General features: G+C 39.2%; 1 non-coding gene across 1 annotated transcript; it reads left to right on the forward strand.

The window, feature by feature from the left end:
- The first annotated feature begins 18,155 nt into the window (after positions 1-18,155).
- LOC116679103 (U5 spliceosomal RNA) lies at positions 18,156-18,272 on the forward strand. Its single transcript, XR_004329444.1, has one exon. It is a non-coding gene; the product is annotated as a U5 spliceosomal RNA (small nuclear RNA).
- The last annotated feature ends 5,700 nt before the right edge of the window (positions 18,273-23,972 follow it).

The raw sequence follows: 23,972 nt of genomic DNA on the forward strand, positions 1-23,972 counted from the left end.
TGTTTAGTTTAGTTTATTATAGATTTGTTGTTTGTTAATGTTATATTTTTGTTGTTAAATATGTTCATATTTCAATATGTTGAAATGTTTAAATAAAGGTTACATGTTTTGCAATTTGGGTTGTTCAGTTTGTCATTCATTTCTTCAGTAAATACTCAAATATTGACACACTTTTGACATTAAATAGTTGCATCTACTGTTGCTTCTGTACAAGTTTCAGGAAAAGGTTTTACGCTACATTGGGAAAAGCAAAAGGCAGGCTATTATATATTAGCCACCAATTCACACACTCAGTAACAAAAAAGTAATTTACTTAACACCGATGGGATTAATGAAGTTTTAAAGTTTTGATCATAAGAAAAACAGTCAGAATCATATTACTCTATCAATTCATACACATTATAATTGAGAGGAATGTGACATTTGCATTTTTAAAGATGTTATTTCCCCTAACAAGACACAAAGGAGAAGAGATATCATCATACAGTCTTTAACTTAGCAGGAATAATAATACTTAATGGTAATACAGAATGCCATAGTTCATTACTGCATTATATTCCAATGTATTTGTTTTATTTTAAATTGCCAGTTGCCGCCTACATTTTGTTTTAAGGCTCAAACGCTATAAATAACACCACATCTTCCCTCTCAAGGACGCTGGTATTACCTAATCGTGGGCAGAGATGACTCTTCATATTGTTATTAATATTGTTATTTTTATTATTATTATTATATAATACATTGTAATGATATGAGAATGTACTCTGGTATAAAAAAGCATGAACACATACATTAAAGTGAGACACTACAGGTGAATAGACTAACACACACACACACACACACAAAGAAACACGCACACAGAGACACACACACACACACACACACACACAGAAACACACACACACACACAGAAACACACACTCAAAATAAATTCATATGAAAGTTTTACAAACTGAGAATAAACTGAGAATCTGAACTTTATTCCCCTGGTCTGCAGACTGCTCGCTGCAGATGTAGATCGGCTTCCACACCGACCTGGGTAGGACGCGTCCCTCCAGGCTGCGCACACTCGGGCTACTCTTCATTTGTCTTTAACGTCATAAATGAAAATAATGTCCAGGATCTCCAGGAAAAGAAACGATATGCGCGTCTCCATTTCAAACATCACTGCAGGTTGGTTGTGGGCGACAACGCTGTCGTAGTTAGCTTACTGAAACTCTACTGCCAAAGCTACTGCATAGCGTTAGCTAGCTGTCTAAACTTGTGAAAACCCAAATAACTTCCCCGTCTAAGTTGTGTCTCACTTTCCCACCAATATAGTTATTCATAAACATAATAAAGTCACCTAGACTCGGTCAAGACCATAGACTGTTAATATTAAAAGACCAAAAGCCACATTAGGCCAGACCAGTGGCAAAGGCAACTCGGCTGCTCTGTTTTCTCCCCAATGTAACGTCATGCAATGCATTGTGGGGGAAAAAAGAAAACACTGTAAAATAGTGTCTACTTTTTGTATTATATTCAGTTTTGCGATATCCAACACCATCAAATACAATGGATAACAATTCAAATATGTATTACCAACAAGCAAATTGCACAAATTTGTTGCAAAATTGAACCTGCACCATGGGCTTTAATAACACAGACCAGTTAATTTACTACATTTAATATTAGAATGCCAATCTCTAATATAGAAAATAATCTATTCAACATCTCTCGTTGGCCTCTGCCTCCCTGCGTGTCCTCTGTTCCCGTCCTCAGTGACCGCCTCCATTTGTCCCTGTTAAAAGACAGCAAACGGTGATAACAAATGAACAGTAAACACTAAAGATACTTACATTTGAATGATTTATTTCACCATCACCATCACCATGTTGATAGCTGACTCTACTAGGATAGGGATGAAGGCAGCCTAGTATGAGGGGTCCTGCTCCTGGCACTCACCAGGACCTCTGCTGATGAACTATAACCAGCTTTGAGATGCAAGTATTTAAACATACTCACGTTGTCTGGCCTTAAGTTTGCTTAGAAATCGTATCTGAAATATATTTTTTTTCTCCTCTTTCAAGTGTTCTGCAAAGAACCTGAAAAGCCTTTCAGAGCCGTTCCACTGCACAGAAGGCAGTTCTTTACCTTACTGCACCTCTTTATGAATATTAAATTAATGTTTGTTTGTGTAGAGCTTGGAATACCTAACCACAATACTTTGTTCTAGGCTTCACATGTTATCTGTTACTTACTGTTACCAAGTTTTTTTTCTTAAATGTCGGGTGCATGGCTGTCATCACGGTAGCTATACGCTACCTAAGTTAGCCCTCAAAGACAGACCTGGATTGATGCCTGTTTATAAGTTGATTTAGTGAGTTCATATTTTATGTTAATGATCAATTAAAATCACCTGTTAGCCTAGCCGTTTCTCAATGGAAATGTGAATTGTACGTATAAGGTGTGAATGTCTAGTATGTTAGGTTCATTTTGGCTGTATGTAGCCTTTTAACTGTCTAGTAATCTGAGCCACCCCTACATGGTAGAATTGGTATGATCCAATTTTAGGGGTGGGGTCCAGGCCTATATAGGTAGGCAGTTGAGTGTGTTCTAGAGGATAGTGGTGGGCGATACTGCAAAATTTGGTATCGATCCGATACCAAATACATATAGGGTCCGTATTGCCGATACCGATACCAATACGATACTTTTTACTTAAAAAAATACTTTTGTGTAGGGGAGAGCATTTCATTATTTCTGAGGTGAATGAATGATCAATTCTTTAGGCAAAATTTTTTTATTAATGTATTGAAGTACATTTATTATTAGTTATTATTATTATTAGTTATTATTATTCTACAGGCACTGTAGAATGAATACAAACCAAATTTTACTGCCTTTTTAAAAAATACATAAATAAATAAAGAATAACAAAAATGTTGCGATGTCTTATTCTTGAGCAATCACACTAACTAATGCACAATATGACATGACCAACATTATATTAGCCTACTCTTACAAGCTACCTGGGTATTCTCTGCCTCTCTGAAATGACTCTCCCAACGAACTCTGTCTCTGTGCCGGGGGTCTGGAAGTGGATTGATTTCCCTCCTCATTTCTTCTTTTTTGTTTTGTTTTTGTAGATCAGCATTTTCCTTGTCATGTGTTTTTAAGTGTTTGTATAGGTTTATAGTGTTGCCACAGTATCGAATTCTCTTTTTACACGTATCACAAGTTGCAGTATTATCATTTAGTGCCGTAAAATAGCTCCACACAACACTTCTCTTCCTCTCGGCCATCCTGATCTCTCATTCAATGTGCTTTCAGTCCCGCTGCTCCTCTGCGCGTTGTGTCAGTGAGTCACGTGACGACACAACAACGAATCACAGCAGAGGAGCAGGAGGGGGAGGAGGAGCAATGTGGGCCAAGATGTGAAAGCGGCGTTTGCTCCGGAAGGTGGAAGACACAAGCAAAGTATAGTGAACGTAGAGGAGAGATATCTAAATTAAAATATCGATTAAATTACAGTTGTATCGATCAAATACCAATACCAGCGTTGGCATCGATACTATCGATATTTAGATCGATCCGCCCACCCCTACTAGAGGAGAGCATGAGGGAAACGGAGGCTATAGGATGTAAGTGTCGGATGCTCTCTGAAATGACTTCAAGTCAATTAATTTTACTTTTGGTGAAATTGTTTGTCTTTCATTAATTCTATTTATTTTTGTAAACACTATTTTGCCTTATCGGCTGTACTCTAGGTTATTATAAATATCCCCTCTTACCAACTGCAACTGGCTTAACTTCTGGCTACATTACCCACAACATGGACATAGACAGTTTATATTAAATAATTAATAAAGGGGTAACAGTTCAACGCATAAAACAACGTTTAAAAAATGAGGTAATGGGCAGATCTCTGATATCTGCAAAGACGAGTAGGCTATAGTCTAGTCCTGCTTACTTCCAGAGTCCCCTGCTTCCGATCGATCAGCCGATGACCCCCCCACGTCACAACCCAGTGTCCTTTTATACATGCACCAATTAGTAAAAGCATTTTTTTTAAAGAAGGAAATAATACACCAAATCCAGACCATACACAATCCGTGATACTATACCTTTGATATGACAGCTTATATATTTTATCTACATGGGCAAGCAAACAATACACTCATGCATGTTCCCCATACATAAAATGGCTGCTAATGAAGATCAAATAGGCGACAATTACAAAGGCGAAATACACAACCAGTTGAATTTAATTCTTTATTTTTCAGCCATCCTCTCCAAAATTCAAAAAACAAACAGAAAAAAACAGTTTGACCTCTCTCTGGCCTCTCACAGACTGTATTTATATTGATGGACAGTGCATTTGGTTTGGCAAAGTGCTGCAAGTGCTGAAGTAACTTCAACGTGCATGTCAAGGCTAAATGTGCCCAAAAATAAAATGGTGGGGCAAACAGTAGCAGGACATTATTGGTGCATTATGGGTATTACAGCTAACCAAACGTTATAAGAAACTTGGTTATACATGTGCTAATAGTTAGCATTAGATAAGGATAGCATAAGCATAAGACAATCCCCGTTTTGCATTTTGCTGACTGAAAAGTAAAAAATTAAAGTTAGCATGTTTTACCATAGCTAGCTAAGTGGCAAGCTAACGTTACAGACAATTTACATGGTAACTTACAGATACATTTACTTTCCAATGGGACTCCTCTTCTTTGTAAAAACTATAGGACAAAAATATACTTACTGTTAGGTCTGCTGCTGGTAGCGCTCTGTCTCTGCCCCCCCTCCCCTCTTCTACCCTTAATTGCAGGAGTGAATCCTGGTGTGCGGGAGGCAGGGTTCCAGCTGCAGCTCATCATCTCTAATCACTGTTGGATTTGGACTTGGCTTTTCCCTGATGCATCCCATAACTTGGACATTGAAATAAACCTGTTAAACTATAATTTTTGTCTCTGTGTTGTCTTCATTGGGGTTCAACCTAGGTCCACGTGTAACACTTACAACTTAGCAAAGCTAAATCTTACTTTGAATTACGTAGGCTAGCTTTCAGCAGCAGCTGCATCCAGATTGGCAATGAAAGTGCGTAACTTAAATAGTAAGAGTGAAGCTGCGTTGCTTACTATCAGCTAACGTCCCAGTCAGATCCCGCCCATTGACTGTATATCCCACCCACCCATCTGTGGCCCTTCCCTTACCTCCGCCTTCTCGTCTAAAATCATCACATCCACAGCCAGGATGGCTGCACCCATAACTACAAACTTGACAACTCATATCAGATCTCCACAGACTGATGGGTGACGTCAGACATGCTCTGTCCGTTAATATTAACGGTGTATGGTTAGTCATGACGGTTACGGAAACATTCAAAATTAGACGTTCACGTAAAAATAAATATCAGTGTAATACTGCAGCGTGTCTGACTCTCTGTCAGACAGAGAGGTAAAATGAAACAACACGTCACGATCCTCTTATTGGGGGAGCGTAAGTCATTGGCCCTGAAAGCTGGAACGTATATCACGAGGTAAAAGACTAGCAACTAGGGATGAGCCGAGTATCCGGCTGAAACGAGTATCCGGTACGGATAAAGCACTTTTGCCGAGTACAAGTATTATCCGAGTAATATGAGTCAATATCCGTGCTCGGATTCAATGAAATTCTCCATTGACTGGGTCTCCGTTCTGTGATAGGCTAGTCACAGTGCCAGTCACAACGCCTCTCCCTTACACTATTCTATGATAGGCTAGTCCCAGCGCCCCTCCCCTACACTATTCTGTGATTGGCTAGTCCCAGCGCCCCTCCCTACACAGACAGACTCCTATTGCTGTGTGCCTCTCACTCGCACACGGGACACGGAGAAGTGAACAGCTCTCTCCCTTTCTGGTCCGCGGAGCTTTTCCCGTTAACATTTAGGGTTTCTTCAAGCTTCAGGTTTGTTTTATACTTCAGTTTGAACTAGTATCTAGCAACCAGGAGACTTCTGGTAACCGTGGAGTTGGTTCAGGCATAGTGCTCGGTAGAATGCTACTCGTGTTGCATCTCTGCCGTCTGAGTTTTTTTTTTTTTTTTTAACTGCCTGCTGGCTCTAACCAGTTTTTTTTAATGTCTGAAACTTTCTTGCTGTGTTTTAAAAAAATAAAAGGCAGTTGCGGTATAAATGAATAATATTACAAATTAAGATACACACACAAACACATTCCAACCCCCCCCCCCCCCCCCCTCTCTCTCTCTCTCTCTATATATATATATATATATATATACACTACCGGTCAAAAGTTTGGGGCCACTTAAAAATTTCCATACCACTCCATTATAGACTGATCTGAGTGGGGGGGCTGGTCTTTAATGCAATATCTACATTTCCCATTATCAGCAACCATTCATTCAATCATCCAAAGGCACATTCTGTTCACTAATCTGATATCATTTTAAAAAACTAACTACAAAAACACTGGCAAACCTATTTGCAATTATGTCAACACATAATGTAATCTGATTACTGCCCTGGTTAAAAAAACAATGCAACTGATCTCAGCTGGGATTCTGTCTATAATGGAGTGCAATGGAAATTTCTAACTGACCCCAAACTTTTGACCGGTAGTGTATATATATATATATATATATCTTACTCACTCACAGGCACAGACACTCACACATACCTGGTGGGAAAATAAAAAAGAACCAATAAAAAAAAAAATTGATCACACTGATAATAGAAAAATTAAAAGTTAAAAAAATAAAGTTATATTATTGAGTATGAAAACTCTTGTTCATTACATTTTACTTAATAATTGCAACCACATTGCTGTATTTATTGTTGCAAAACTTGTTATATACTGTAGGCCTATATAGTTTGTCACCATGACAACACCATTGATCTGAAGCTTGATGCTGTCATGGAAATAGTTTTCTAATCAGCAATAAATATAACAATTTCTGATCAACTCATATCAATTGCATGCTTAAAATAACATAACGGTTAAAGCCACCCCCCCCATTTCCGACCCACTTCCGGGTTAAATCTGACCACTTCCGGTTTAGGCCCCGCCCACTCCGAGTACGGATCCGGATACAGATAATACAAGTGGTAAACAGATACAGATACAGATACAGATAATGCTGTACTCGCTCATCCCTACTAGCAACCAGCTGCTGGAGCTCGGTTACTCCTGCTGGTTTATAGTTCACTGTTTCAGGGAAATAGAGAAATGGATGCATTTCTGCTCTAATTGTATGTTTTCTTTAACGTTAACGTAATTAATAGAGAAGTTACGTTAGGAAACCTGGTATTGTTGTTTTGTCGTCTAATCAGCTGCCATCTACTGAAAGCAGCATGACACAATTAACAACCATAACGTTACTTAAGTAGTCTGCGAGTTAAAACATTTAGCTGAGTTAGAGCGCATAGACGTGTTAGCTAACTGTTACCGTATAGTAGCTAGCTGTCATGAAGTAGCTAACGTTACTATAGGTCAAGGAGCGTTGCCAACACGTGCACACAAAATACATGAAAACGTGTGTAATCTGCAATCTGCAAAAAATGGTGCAAAATTTCTCATAGACTTTAATGGAAAATCTTCGGGAAATCCCTCAACATCGCTCAAAACAACACCTCTTTGGGGCCATGCTGCATCACCATACTTTAACATAGAAACATAATTAAAAGTTGAAACCGAAGACAAGACTTTGGGGTTGATTGGGCTGAATGGGCATTCAGATATCAAGCACGGTTTCTCCCAAATCACACTTGTCCAACCATCACTACTCTAGTGTTGGTAGAAATCAACGCACACTTTACCGATTTCCACGTGAACAAATGTTGGCTTTATACACCGTAAAAGTACTGTTTTTTAAATAGAGTCCGGTTGGTTTAGTGCTAGGTACGTCATATCTGTTTCTGGGAAACAGAAAGGTTTTAAATAGGTTATAAAAAGGTCTTTCTCTGAAGGGATAAGACACTTAACACTTGACCATGAAACTAAAATTTAAATTTTAGCAAAACCGGGTGTTTTATTTATGTATATTTTGCTCAGGCAGGCATCGCTAAACCCACGAGACTCCATGTAAATAAACACTAATTTTAGCATTGTATTACACACTTCATTCAAACTGGACAGAAACCAAATAAAACTATGAAAAGCTGATTTTGGTCTTCTCCACACTTTTCTAACCATCACAACTCTAGTGTTGGTGGAAATAAACACATACGTTACTTATTTACATGTGAACATATGTTTGCTCTATACACGCCAAAAGTACTGTTTTTTTTTAAATGGAGTCTGGTTGATGTTTTCATTATTTATTAGTCATTTGAACCAGAAATGCAGTCGATACACATGCTTGCTCTGCAGATAGTTTATGAATCAACATGTATGCATTTGGCTTGCCGTCTGCCCACAGCAGAGCTCTTCTGCAGCCCGTAATTTGTGCTATTAGAGTGTGACGTCACTTCCAAAGGGTCTATGAATATAGTGCAGTTTGATATATTTACGCTGTTTATTTTTAAATTAGTGAGATATAAAAAAAAAAGTTACCAAAAATAATCTGTTATATCAAATTGATTTTATCTACACTGGAAGGGAAACATATTATTACATATTTTGAATGTAAAGATAGATTTATATGCAATATTGTTAATCTTTTTATTTTATTAGGAAAGTTTCATATTCATAAATCAAAATCTTCCAATTCAAGACCTTGCTTTAAATTATTCCAAATTGAATTTGACATATATTTTGAGTTTCTTAAATTAGTAACAAATAAAAAGCTATAACCATATCTGATATATACTCATTTCATATCAATCATTTTAGTTAAAAACACCTGTTGTCACAATATATATGTGGTTGCAAATCTGTCCCATTAATTTCCTTTTTATTAGTACTACTCTGTCTACCTCATGGTTTTGTTTACATTGTTGTTTTTAACCGTTGATACCTGATCAATATGTAAGTTGCAATTTCCCTTACTATAACTTTGTTTTTAATTGCGATGTCTGAATGTTTGTAATTTTATTTGTTAATAAAAAAAAAACTTGTTTGCATTTTCTCTAAGAAAAATGTTTTTAGTTAATTTGATACACAGTATGATGCTAGGTTTGGGACAACAACCTCAACTTCAATCAAAACAATACCATGTGAAACTCATTATCAATAAAACCTTTATTTAAAAAAAAGTGAAAAACAAAAAAGAAAAGTGTAAAAAAATGACAGAAAAAAAACAAGTAGTTGTCCACCAACATCACTCCTCTCCCTCCTCTCCTGGCGCACCCTCCTCTCCTTCCTCTGCCTCCATTGCTGCATCTGCAAAAAAAATCAATATAAAAGTATGCTTTGTGTATCAAAATAATCTTCTAATAACCGTATTAACAAAACCTATTTCAAACACTAAATGTGCTAAATTGTCTGAGTTCCAGATCCTGTATAGTGGTGTTAATAATGTCCGTTCCTGGACGGTAAATGTCTGTATTGCTGCAAATCACATTTGTTAAGTTGATTTTGAGCAACATAGCATAATAACCTATCCTTTTAAAAGAGTAACAATCAATCACTTGAATATGCAGCAAAATCCATGTTTATTTATGAATTATAGACCACAATGCACATGTTCTGTACGCTGACTCTTACTACAGTGTACTATGTCACTAGTGATATTGATTGTCTATTCATGTTTATTCTGTTATTACTTTATAACTTTTACATATCCATTGACTTTCTTACACTTCACTTTGCGCTGGCCTTGTAAAACCAAATAAATCTCTACTTTATGTGTCCTATTGTAATCTGTAGTATTGGATTTTATTGGATGTGAAACTATGTGTTTTCTTGCACTCATATTTTCCATTAGCCAGGTCGCCATTGCAGATGAGAAACTGTTCTCAGTGGTCTACCTGGTTAAATAAAAAAGTATTATAACACTTTACATATTATTATTTTGATGTGCGTGATTTTGTTTTGAGCAACTGAAACAAGGGAGGTTTTCCCAGTGTGGTATTAATGGTCTATTTTATGTTAATTTTTTGTTACTGGTCTGGCCACTCACTTACATTACTATAGTTTTTGTTTGGAACAGATAGTACTGCACATCCATACTATCATAGTCATAACTGTGACAATATGCAGGGCAACTAAAAACTTACCATCTCTATTAAATGCTGCAGCAAGGTGCAACAACTCCAGCAAGAGCTGGAGTTGTTGCACTTTGAGGTTTGCAGCCTCCTTCTCTGTCTTTAGCTGCTCAACTTGGTTTTGGAGCCACCTCTCCCGGCTCTCAGCAGCCCTCCTACGGCGATGCTCCCGGCACACCTCTGCCATTATGCCAGTTGTGGCACCCATCAACTGGGTGAACAGGGAGTACCGGGGAACGTCAGGGTTGTTGCAAGAATACTGCAATTCCCAAAAAAAAAGATTGTCATCCGACTGCATGGTCAAGCACTTAATACAATTATTGGAACACATGGAACAATTTATTGAATTATTTATATTTCTCATCTCAAATCAACCTTGATGTATAAAAAATATCTATATAGGCCTATAGGCTATCTATAATGTCTTTTTGAAAGTCTGCAACTACACTAGCAAATGCTAAGCCATATGTTTAACACCACAAAGAAAAAAAAATAACATTTGTTAAAAATGTAATACCTAGACAACCTTACTTACTGCTGTTCGGTCCACCAATCCAAATAGAAGAATGGAGTATTTAAATTTTTCTCCACAAAAGGGATTGTGGGAGCGCTGTCTTCCGATCGCAGTAAAGAATCAACTTCTTGTTTTCTCTTCTTTTAAGGTGCCAAGTGATGACAGTATCAGCAGAAAAATGCAAAGAATAAAAAAAAAAAAATTAAAATGAATTAATAAAAAATAAATTCATAATTAAGTAATTTCTGTGTTTTTCTGTCAGGTGAAGTAATGCTTGCACCCCCTCCGTGATTGGTTGAACTGAATATAAGAAAGGGGCGGCGCGTAGAATAAATCCCTGTGCATTCGGTTAAACCGTACTTTATTCTTAAACTGTGAGTGCTTTCACGTACTCAGGAAGAGAATAAGGTTCCAAACATACAGAGAGAGATACGGAGATTAGGAGAGATAGCGAGAAAGAGAGAGATCTCAGCACTATTTTCACATTTTTCAGCACTGAAGGACTTCTTGCCCGCACTAACTGTAAGTTTGTTTGCCAGCTGATTGGGGTTGTTAGCATGCTAAGGTATTTCTTTGCAACACAACATGAATGTATGTAACGTATATTTATAATTTGCTCAGCAAATAACAAAGTCAACTGAGCTTTGACTGACACGGAGTGCGTTACCTCTTGTTGTTATGTAGCTAACGTCAAGTTAGGTAACTAAGGCTACTACCGTTTCTTGGCTAGCTAACGTTACCCAGAGTTTAGCAGCGGGGCTAATAGAGCTGATGTGGCTAACGTAGGTAGGAAGCTAGCTATAAGTCTGTTGTAACAAGAGATGGGAAGTAACAAAGTACAAATACTTCGTTACTGTACTCAAGTAGATTTTTCTGATATTTGTACTTTACTATTTATTTTTGTGGCGACTTTTGACTTCTACTCCTTACATTTTAACACAAACATCGGTACTTTCTACTCCTTACATTTTACAAAATTGGCTTGTTACTTTAGTTTTTTTACAAGAGGTTTTAATGTCGGAGAAAAGTGTGGACACGCGCCACACACCGCGAGTGGGTGCACGGAGAAAAAAGTGGGAGAAAAGAAAAAGAGCTGTCCGGGGGATAATAAGCTGAGATTGTGTGTGCCTCTTTGAGAACTGTAAGTCGGATAACTCATGTTGTCAGTTCACTTACGCCTGTTAGTCTACAGTTCTTGCACATTCAAAGTAAGTTAGCTAGTGGTTTTGGTGTGTTCTTCACCTGTTAGCTAGGCTGCACGTTGGTCTTAATGAAGCACCAACAGTTTCACAGCTTTATTCGCATGAGTTTTTTTTTTTTTTACTGAACTTCACATACTGTAATTCAATTGACAAGTGGATGGAAACTGAGCTAGAGAGAAGTTGTCTCCGTCTGTTTTAACAGACACACCGGGAGCCAAGTTGGAAACCAGAATCAGCTTTAATCCAGTCCTAATCTAGTCCTCAACTTCCACATCATTTCACTGGAGTTATCGTTATTATTGTTTACGTCACCAATACCATATTCAATCTAAATGGATGGGAATATATCTACTGTACGTTGCATTTGCCGCACGACTAAGACAACTCAACAGATTTGGCATTCTGCATTAATTCACAGCACAATATTGCGGCTTGATGGCGTTAACGTTAGCACATAATGAATAATTATGTCTGTTTAGTGTTTCATATTTTAATCCTTTATTTTCTTTCAAGAAGCCATATTTGAGCACACACTGCACAGGTTTTCCAAATTGTCTAACAGATAATATGCAACATTATTTCTCATCTCAAGAGGACACATACACACCTTAAAGAGGAGACACACACCTGATTCTGATACCAGTGTGCAGGCAATCTTCCTCCTCATATTGGTGATTGCAGCCTGATCCGTGGCAAAATTCAGCACCTCACCTCTCAGGAGAAGCTGTGCAAACTACATATGGCAGAGTGCAATCAGTAGAAGCCATCCATTAGCTGTATCAGATGAAGTCAGATTCACTCATACCTTGCAGACAAATGCCCCACATGATGTAGCATCTGGCTGCCGGAGATGGTCAACAGTGATACTGGTCCATCTGGAAAAAGTGACATTGTCTTTGCCTCATGAAAGGTCTTTGGAATAGAAATTCATTGTTGCAATTTGGAGTCGAAAAGGGTCTATGGCATCACTATTAACCTCCAACTCACCTTGTGACATCCTGTCATTTTTTAATGCCATCAGGGGTATCACCCAATGGATCCAGGATACAGGGCCCGTGTTTCCTTGGGATTTATGACCTTCACAGTAATGAAAAGTGTTATGGGACAGCATGAAGAAGGACCCAGACGCGGAGTAGCAGGCAAAGGGAACTAATGTTTAATAAGTGCCACAGTTCAACAAAACACAGGAGCAACGGAAGGAGTCCAAAAAACAATCCAAATGAGGGCTCATGGAACAGGCAAAATCCAAAGGGAAAAAACAGGTCAGCAGGGAAAACTCACAGGGGGTGGTTGGAGCTCCGACAGGTAGGCCAAGGACGACAGGGAAACAAGTAGGCTGGAAGACACACAGGGCGACAGCGGACAAGCAAACAAACTGGAATGCAAACAAGACTGGAATGATCCAACAAGAGACAAAGGAACACTGGGGTTAAATACAGGAGGTAATGAGGTAACGGGGAACAGGTGAGACATCAGGTGGATCACATTAGGGCGGGGCTGGACAATCAGACAAACAAAGTGAAGCTAGACAAGACAAGGCAAGACAAGACAGGAAGCTGACTACCAAAATAAAGCGGAAAGTAGAACAAACAGGCAACAGGGGAGCAAGACAGGGCCAGTAACACAGGACCACAGAGAAAACAGACAAAAAACACAAGGAGGCCAAAGGAAGGGAAACATACACCCAAACAAAAACCCCAAACCACAACAGAAAAGGGACTGATCAACAAATCATTCTTAAATAAGTTCCAAACTCTTACACATACCTCTCTTAGAGCAATGCCAGTGTATAGGTACTGCTAACCATAAGTGTCCAGTGGTGTCGGTCACATACAGAGCCAGTGAGGACATCATAGGTCCTGATGTCAAGCTGAAAAGACGAGCATACACACATGAGAACCCGTGCATTGCATTAACCTTTTTAACCCATTTAATGTAACAATTGTTTACAATAATTACCTTGTTTAGTCCCCTGTATGAGCCTTGCCATATTGAGGTCATCCGGAATGAGTCCACATAAAACAGCTGCTTCTCTAGTTGCCCTCTCACTTTTTCCAAAGTGCAACGGATAAAAGCATTTATCACCTTGAAGACCACAGGTGTAGAATTTTTGCTGTGGCAATACGCAACCATTAAACCATTTTACACATGCATTCAAGACGATTTGACACTTTCATTTACCTCAATTTCAACCTCTTTTTCTGGGGCCTGATTTTCCAGATCTCTGGAAAATAACTTATAAGGCCCCACCTTGCTCCACAGTACACCTTGCCGTTTTCCTGACCAAATCTCATCTATCACTGAAATAAAAGAAGGGGTTATGCATTTGGCATAGAGAAATAACACAAATTAGAGTACAACTAGTACTTAAGTTCCTCTGGGGAGACCCTGAGGGCTGAGGGGAACTGAGGAACAGCAGATGGGGAGTTCATGGTGATGGAGTCAGGCTGAGGACTGGCAGATTAGAGGGACTGAGGCCTGGTGGATGGGGGGGATGGGGTCAGGCTGAAGACTGACAGACGGGAGGGAATGGGGACTCGAGACCCACTGTCAGGGGATCCGTGGCTGGGGCTCAATTAACTTCTTCAGTTGGTCCAGATTAATTTTTTTTATTGTCTTCTCATTGGCGGCCAGCAGGTCAACACTTTTGCCCTCTATTTTTATGATAGTGTACGGCCCCAGGAGCTCCCTCTCCATCTTCCCTCCCTTACGCTGCTCTCTCCTGATGTTCTTACGGAGGACTTTGTCCCCAACCTCAAAATGGTCATTCATGCCCAGAGACCATTTCTCTTCCTCACCTTCTCTTGGGCAGCCTTAATGTTTTCTCTCACCTTGGGATACACCTCCCTTTGCACAGCTGCAATATGAGGGCATGGCTTTTCTTCAGCGGCTAATGCCTCCACTTTGTCTTGGCTTATCTGCAAAAGTCGGAGAAAGAAACTTGTTACTGCAGTTGCCAAAGCCATTCCAAGTGCTAGAAGGAAAAAAAGAAGAAAAAAACCCCATAAAGACAGCGGGCCTCCCTCCTATAAAGCAAATAAAAAGGGGTGTATTTAGTTGTGGATTGCTTTTTCGTGCGTAGACCAAAAACAGTTGGCTTGATGTACAAGTCCCAATTGGTTGGATGGTCCTGCACCATTTTCCTCAAGACCCTGAAATACAAAACAATCATTTATAAAATTCACACATTATATGACATGATATCAAATTAAATAAGTCTATATTCACCCTTGAATGGTTCCATTCACCTTCTCCACCAAGCCATTTGTTTGTGAATGGTACGGGGAACACAGACTCCTTTTGATTTCAAGGTGCTCACACAAGCTAAAATTGATCTACAAAAATGCATTGAATGAGAACAAATAATGTCTTCAGGAAAATGTTGGCCAAAAAACAGCCATGCACAATGTTCACAACTTACCTTATTCACAAACTCTTTCCCTCCATCTGTGAGGATCCGTTTGGGTGCACCATGGCTGTAAAAGAAATCCATGATGCACTCTGCCACCAGCTCAGCCTTTTTGGCTTGAATGGGGTATACTTCAACCCATTTTGACATATAGTCAATCATCACACACATGTAGGTATGTTCCCGAGGTGTTACTGCCAGCTTCCCCAAAAGGTCCATACCCACGAGCTCAAAAGGTTCAGAAACCTGAAATGTAAAGCCCAACAGATCGCCCCTCCCAGTTGCTCGTAACAGAGAGAGGTCTCCTGCATCCCACTCAAATATGCAGGCAGAGAGACGGCTCATGAAGGTGGGACCAGACGTGAGATTTTTTTCGCAGCCCACGCTCACGTTCAAATTGATAAATGCCGTACTCTGCGTAGGAATCGGCGTACCCCCGTCCTACGCCTGTTTTAGGTCGTATGCACATTTCATAAATAAGGGCCCTTGTCAGCACAATAAAGATTTCTTAAAGAAAGGTTTGTACTTTATAGTTCTAGTTTTTTCCAGTTCTTCTGGTCACACTTGGCACTATTTCACATGGTTTGTCTGTAGTTCTCTATTCTGTCAGGGCTTAACTCTGTCTCCCACACCTATTTTTTTTTTTGTTTCTTGTTATGTTATGAAGAAGTATTGTGCTTTTAGGTCAACCATCCATCTGTACATCAGAATCAAAAACACTTTATTGATCCTTGAAGGTAGCCTCTGGAAAAAAGGTACTCCTTCGAGCCGGATTTGAACCAGCGACCTAAGGATTTCAGTTCTATACCTCTACAGTCCTCCGCTCTACCAACTGAGCTATTGAAGAGAGCTACCATAGTCATACGCACTTCTCATTCTGTGAATGTGAATGTGATAACACGGGGCCCCCCTGGATCTGACAATCTTTAGGGGATGTAGCTCAGTGGTAGCGTGCATGCTTCACAGGTTTTTATGGTTGATCGTATGAAATTCTTTCATATTGGAACTAGTTTTGCTTGAACACTGTGACAACACATATCCTGTACTGGAAATGGAGGCACTGACTATTTGTCTAATCTTCTGGATTTTGTCTATGAAGAAGGAGGCAAAGTCATTGCAGGCCTTGTTAGATAACAGTTCAGATGCTACTGGTACTGGAGGGTTTGTTAACCTATCGACAGTAGCAAACAAAGCACATGAATTATTATTGTTTCCAGAGATAATATCAGAGAAGACCTCCTTGTCTTCGTTAGTTCCAAATTATAAATGCAAAGTCTCTCTTAAGCAGAAAATGCGTTTGGATTGGTAGGAAATGGAGATGGGCGTTGCCAAGAGAAGGCGCCTTTTTGATTGACAAGAAATGGATATGAAGTCTCTCAGGATTGGCAAAAAATGGAAGGGAGCTTTGAGTTTGATTGGTGAGAAAAGAAGATGAGAAAGTGGACAAATATGTTCTGGGTCATGACAAAGCATCTAGGGTGATCTTAGCCTTGTGTGAATACATAGGTCTCCACATACATTGTTTTTATTAAGATTGTTGACTAAATTGTTAGTATTTCCGAAACTTTCCCAACCATTGGAATTGTTTTCATAGCCTCGTTGGCGCAGTAGGCAGTGCGTCAGTCTCATAATCTGAAGGTCATGAGTTCAACCCTCACATGGGGCAGGTGTTTAAAATAAAAGAACACATCTGATGCTGAAAATACAGTGACAGGTGATTGAACACTGGAACATAGCACATACATGGAAGTTGTGATTCTACGGTTATTTCTGAGATCAACAATCTCAGGAAGGCTTTTTACAATCAATTGGGAAAAATAGGAATGCATACTCTTAATAAGTAGACTTCCAGAGTATTTGCATAACAAAGGCACAAACATGGGCGTTGTGATAGGATGGTGTCGTTCATCATTGTTTCTGAGATCAACAATAACTTCAGAAGTTTCGAATTCAATGGCTACCTATGGTTTCTTTCTAGGAGCGGTTCAAAAAATTTTGTCTAATTGCTTAGGTCATAATATTTCCAGAGACTTAATTTCTTTCAGGTGGTTAATAGTTATGGTCAAATGAAGCTTCATTAAGCTTTCTGAACAATGTTCGTCATTTTCTGAATGCATTCACTCAGTAGTGTTTTATTATTGGTTGTTCATCTGTGATTGTCCTAGAGGTCTCTCAGTCCAACACCTCTCCCGCTCCTCTTTGTTAGTTTTACTCTGTCCAGCATAAATCACTGACACCATACCTCACACTCATCCATGCATACACATTCACCTCTGACTAAACTGACTACCACCATCATTGAATTATCATTTCTTTTGTTGTAGTAATATAATCGCATTTCCTTCAACCTTTGCACACGGTCTTTTGTCCTGGCCTTTTCATGGGGTCATGACAAAGCATCTAGGGTCAGTCTTAGCCTTTGTGTGAGTACAAATTCCAAAAACATTGTTTTTATTGAGATTAAAGACCAAATTGTTAGTATTTCTTAAATTTTCCCAACCATTGCGACTACTTTCATAGCCTTAGTTTTGATCCATCGACCTCTGGGTTATGGGCCCAGCACGCTTCCACTGCGCCACTCTGCTCCATTTTTTCAGGCCTTCAGGTTCGGGAACCTGTGGCATCCAAGGTTCCAACAGCTTACGGGTAGTAAAGTTAAACATTTGGTAGACCTTGCAACTATCTTTTATGTGAGCTCCTGATTACTCACACATTGATTATTCACATGTAACACTTGTGATTGGCTGGTGTTTTAAAAAAGGGCATTGTGAGTACAGATATAAACATCAGTAAGGAGGTCCAAAGTTGCCTCTTATCATTTTAGTTTGGACACCCAGTGAGGCTTACCGCGATGGTTTGGACTGGGTCGACTAGGGTTTTCTGCTGCTCTCGAGCAGACGTCAGGACTCACTCTGGTTTCTCTTCATAACGCACAAGTCTTATGCCTTTTACTAAAGACTTCCTTGGAGGGGAACGCCGATGAGTTGAAACTATTTTTGGTGAGCTTTGCTTTATGGCCGAGCCTTTTGTACTTGCTTTTGCTTACCTTTGCTTTTACTCATCAGCTCTGTTTTTATCCCACCCAGAAAAGTGATTTTACACCTGGAACGAGCCATCTTTTATTTCCTGTGGAGGTCCAAGTGGGAATGGGTGCAAAGAAGAGTGATGAAGTAGCCAAAGAACAATGGAGGGAAAGAAGTTTCAAACCTGTTATTGTTTTTAGGGAGCAGATTTATAGCTATACACATAACAGCAGCCACAGTAGTTCATGGCATAGCAGGGCACTGCACGGTATTACAAGGCACCCCAGAGCATAGCAAGATGTAACAGGTCTTTGCAGGATGTGTAGCAGGACCAAAGCGACAGCTGCAATCATGATTTTGGAGCCTCCCTGATCCAAGGAAACATGCTTGGGGGAAAAGAACATAAGGATTCTGTGGAATGACTCGCCAGAGGTAGGTTAGTAACAAGCATTTCTGGGACATGGATGCACACAAATGGAAAGATAAAGGAGAGAGGAGCTCATTGTGTCAAAGGAAGTCCTCCGGCAGTCTAAAACTATTACAGTGTAACTAAGAGAGACAGGGTAAAGAGAGGAGGCTGGTCGGGCTAGAACTCTCCCCTGCTGGATCGGGCAACACTGCCCTGCCTCCATCTAGTTTTATTATATTATTGACTATATGGTTAATGAATCTGACGACTATGAAGAGAAGCAGAATAGAGAAGGGGTGCCATGTCTGCGGCTATACACCCACCTCCGCAGGTCTAGACAAACGCTGCGACTCCTTTGTCAAGCCAATTCTTGTGAATGTGAATATCTCTGAACGCCTAGAGGGAATCACTTTAAATATGGCATACATAACCACTTGCAGTTGCGGATGAACTGATTTTGATGTTAGAGGTCAATGGTCAAGGTTACTGTTTCATTACGTCTCCAAAACTGTATATGTATTTCTCCTGAACTGGTAAATTTGGTCATTAAAGCCCCAGTGGCCTAAGGGATAAGGCGCTGGCCTCCTAATCCGGGATTGTGGGTTCATGTCCCATCTGGGGTGATTTTCAGCAAAATGGCGCAGCATAAACGTGCTGGGCCCAGAGGCAGATGGATCGAAACCATCCTCTGCTATCTCTCTTTTTGCTGGTGACACTCTGAAAGGGTGATGCATGAAGAGAGTTTGACCCTCAACATGATTTCCATGGTGAGATAAATCATGATATAACTGCTGGATAGCACCATGAAAAGTAATGTTCTCAAGGAAAATCAAGTTCTGGCAGTTTACTGTCCATTTTGACAAATCGACATTCACTATCCTGTCAGGACCCTGTAGTAAAGCTGACTTTCCAGTGATGTGATTGGTAAGTGGTTGGGCTGTGTACAGGTTTTGATCATATCCATCGGTTGCATGGACTTCAATACCCCGGTTCCACCGCTTGATCGCTGTCTTGTCTTTGTTGTTCGACAACTATTTGGGCTCACACCCAAAGCCAAAAAATTACGCTGCACCTCAAAAGGGCTCTCAAGCACTCCCAGCTTTGCTTTTGCAGAAGAGCGCCTTGTTTTCTTTAGCTTGGAAAAAGGCTTTATCTTCTGACAAGGAAAACAGATTGCACCACTGTGCTACTCATTAGTGTTCACTTCAGTTATGTATTAAAGCACATACTTAGAGCTAATGGCCTCATTTATCAACCAACGTAGAAACCAGCGCAGATATGAGCGCAGAAATCCTCTTACGAAAGGCTTCATGTGAAATCCATGAACGTTCGTATCACACCAATTAGAGCGTAAGAATGATCGTACATTGATAAATGCAGCGGCTGGAACGATCGTAATTTAAATATCACGCCCCAATACATTCTCGGTTTTGAGGCCTCTGCCCTACTATTTATGACATGGCCAGACGTAATCCGTCTAAGAAGCTGCAGTTTTTTCCCCAGAGCTGTCTCTTTATTGAACTATAATCCTCACTGATCCCACTCCCCTCATATAATGATAGACTCTCCTCTCCCTCCTCACACCTGTCTCCATCTTGTTATCTGCAATACTATAATGTTCACTTGCTCTGCTGACTGTTACTATAGTAACAACTGTTTATTTCTGCATTTTGCACTACTTACCTTGACTAGAATATCAATTTCCACTGCTGACTGTTTCTTTGCAGTAACAATTGTTTACACATACATTTGCAATAACGTACTTTAACTGTAATATGCAATTACTTTCCACTGCACTTTAATTCGGATAACTTCTTCCCAAACTTTATTTGTACTACCTTAAATCATTGTTATTCTGCTCATTTTAGCTAAATTATTACATATATCTATCTGTAAAAATTATGTTTATAGTAATAGCCATCTGTATGTTATGTTCATTGTACATAGCTGTAAAAATTCTGTTTATAGTAATATCCACCTGTGTATTATATTAAGCACAATCCAGCTGTAAATTTTGTTCACGATACTAGTTATCTATATATTATAGTCATGGGACAAATCTATCTGTAAAATTCTATTTATAATAGTATTAATTTCTAAATTTATTCAGTACATATCCAACTCCTGCATTTATGGAACCATTGTGTATCTTGCACTTACTGCGATTGCACTTCTGGTTAGACCTAAACTGCATTTTGTTGCCTTGTACCTATACATGTGTAATGACAATAAAGTTGAATCTAATCTAATCTAGTCTAATCTAATCTAATGTAGTAACCAGCGCAGATATGAGCGCAGAAATCCTCTTGTAAAAGGCTTCACAAGATTCATGAAACGTTCGTATCACACCAATCAGAGCGTATGAATGATCGTACATTGATAAATACAGTGGCTGGAAACAATCTATTTATGACATTGCCAGACGTAATCCGGCTAAGAAGCGGCACTTTTCAGAGCTGGAGATTTAAACCCTGAAATCTCAGGTGCTCTGGTGCAGCCAGCTACCACTAGGCCCAGGAGAATATGCCGCCTAAGAAAAATGCAATCCTACCCGATGAGGTTGAGGAGATTGAATACACCACAGCCAGGCCGAGTGAGAAGGAGAGAGAAGGAGACGCTGGAACAACAAAGGCAAAAGACATAGCAAAGGCATTTATGTTAATAGCGGGGTCATTGAGGATTGTCATACTCTGCCGAGCAAAAACAAAACGGCCACTCCATTGGTAATAATCCAGTTCACCAACAGAAATAAAAAACCAGCACTCCTCAGACAAGGAAGGAAATTAAAAGGCACCCAAGTTTACATCAACAAACACCTCACCAAGAAAAATGCTGATATCGCCAAGAAAGCATGCATACTCAGAAACAAAACAAGATCCAGGCAACATGGGCAAGAAATTGTAAAATATACATCAAACTTCATGGGTCGACACCTGAGGCAGCGAAAGTGATTCTCATCAGGGACATCACCGAGCTGGATAAGTTTGAAGAAGGAATGAATCAAGAGCAACATAGGCCTACATAAGGTAACTGCACACAAACTGAATTGGACGTATCAAACACAATGATCATGGCAAATTTGGACAGAAACCTTTCTGTTACATATGATCAACTGAACTTGGAAACTTTCAAATACACAGAACATAAACCACAAGACATAGAAAACAACATTCACCCAGATAATAATTTCTACATTGGTTCTTACTGTCAGTGTGAATATTACACAATTAACAGCAGGAGCCTTATCGCAAACCTTTCAAAAATCAGAAGTTCAGAGCAATTGCAATAACAGAGACTTGGCTCACGGTAGAACAACAGGAGTTGGTGGAGATTGAGGGATATGAACTGTCATTCATCAATAGGAAAAAATCGAAGGGTGGGGGGGTTGCATTATATATTGACCAAAGATATCAATGTCAAATAGTTACTAAAATGTCTTGTTTTAGATACAGGGATTATTCACATGGAGTCTGGTGAAGATATGCTGCTCTATACACACTAAAAGTAGTGATTATTTACATGGAGTCTGGTGAAGATATGCTGCTCTATACACTCTAAAAGTAGTGATTATTTACATGGAGTCTGGTGAAGATATGCTGCTCTATACACACTAAAAGTAGTGATTATTTACATGGAGTCTGGTGGAGATATGCTGCTCTATACACGCTAAAAGTAGTGATTATTTACATGGAGTCTGGTGAAGATATGCTGCTCTATACACACTAAAAGTAGTGATTATTTACATAGAGTCTGGTGGAGATATGCTGCTCTATACGCTAAAAGTAGTGATTATTTACATGGAGTCTGGTGAAGATATGCTGCTCTATACGCTAAAAGTAGTGATTATTTACATGGAGTCTGGTGGAGATATGCTGCTCTATACACACTAAAAGTAGTGATTATTTACATGGAGTCTGGTGGATTGGTGATGGTGATGTCGGGGCTGTTTTATGAAAAACTATAAGTATCTTACTCTTTAACTAAAAGGTCTATCTCTGTAGGGATCCATCCCATAATGTTGTTACACACTTAGAATAATAATCTGAGTCTTTCAGCATTTTTAGTGGATGGAAACGTTCTCTTATCAAGGAGTTTAAACACAGAAACGGCAGGAAGGATAAATCCACCAAATCAAGTCTCAAATAATCAGCACGAGACCTTGTTTAATTTCTTTTATTTTGTATTTAATTCTTCCACAGTGCAAAACATTTAAAACAATTCAATCATTGATATTATTCTACAAGTCAGATTAATAAATCAGCTGTTTGTTTTTATTTTCTGATTTGTTATGACATCATCAGTGTCTTTACTTCAGTCTGAACAGACCTCAACAGATTTTAAAACCCATTCAGTCAAAGAAAAATGAAATGTCAGACAAAGATTATTAAATGAAATTCCACAAAGTAGGAAAAACATGTTAAACTACAAACAATAACTTGAGAGCGTACAATTAAAAATGGCCGACTTCTAGTATGTTGGTAATGGTAGAGAGGACCAATTACACAAATATTGAATTTGCGCTTATATAAACTCACAATGCTCAAGGTTAGAGTATTTTTGCCAACTTTTGGGAATTTAGAAATATATAAGGGTGACAAAAATGTATTCCTAAAGTGAAAATTATACTGACTTCCTGTCAGCCAAAGAAAGTTGTATGTTTCTAAAGATGAGAAGAAAGTTTTTCCAAAATAAAAGAGTTTCGAAGATATCTACATTAACCAACCAAAACATCTTTAAACGTCTTAATGTTTCTCCTTTGGGCCTTCTCCTTCCCACTGGGGGTACGTTGTGGTTAGGGTTGGGTAACAAAACCCGGTGCTAGTACGGCACCGGTGCCTTAACACCCGGTATCTATCAGACCGATTAGTAACGGGGATTTCGGGGCCTCATTTCTGAAGATATCACTACTGAAACACCAGTGCTGCCTTTTCCCATCTAGTGGTTGTTTTTGTCATGTAGCAACAATTTACTGGAGAAATATGTTACTACATTTTGTTTTACATTTATTTTGGGACCATGTACCAATAAACAAGCCGTTCTTAAATGTTGCTGACTGTCTTTTGTGCTCTTTTTTTTTTATTTTAATATTACATTTAAAAAAAATATATTTTTAAAAGGAGGGTTCAGGCACCGATTCTGGGCCTCTAAATGGTAAAGAGTTCTGAAGAGGCAGGCAGAAAACAGTCCAGCTGATCCACAATCACATACATGTTGATCAGAATATAAAGTTACTGCTGGTCAGCCTTCAATGTGGAGAGAAGATCAGAATATACAACACAGCTATCAGGGCAT

Source organism: Etheostoma spectabile, unplaced genomic scaffold (genome assembly GCF_008692095.1).
Source record: "Etheostoma spectabile isolate EspeVRDwgs_2016 unplaced genomic scaffold, UIUC_Espe_1.0 scaffold00009363, whole genome shotgun sequence".
Classification (NCBI taxonomy): Eukaryota; Metazoa; Chordata; class Actinopteri; order Perciformes; family Percidae; genus Etheostoma; species Etheostoma spectabile.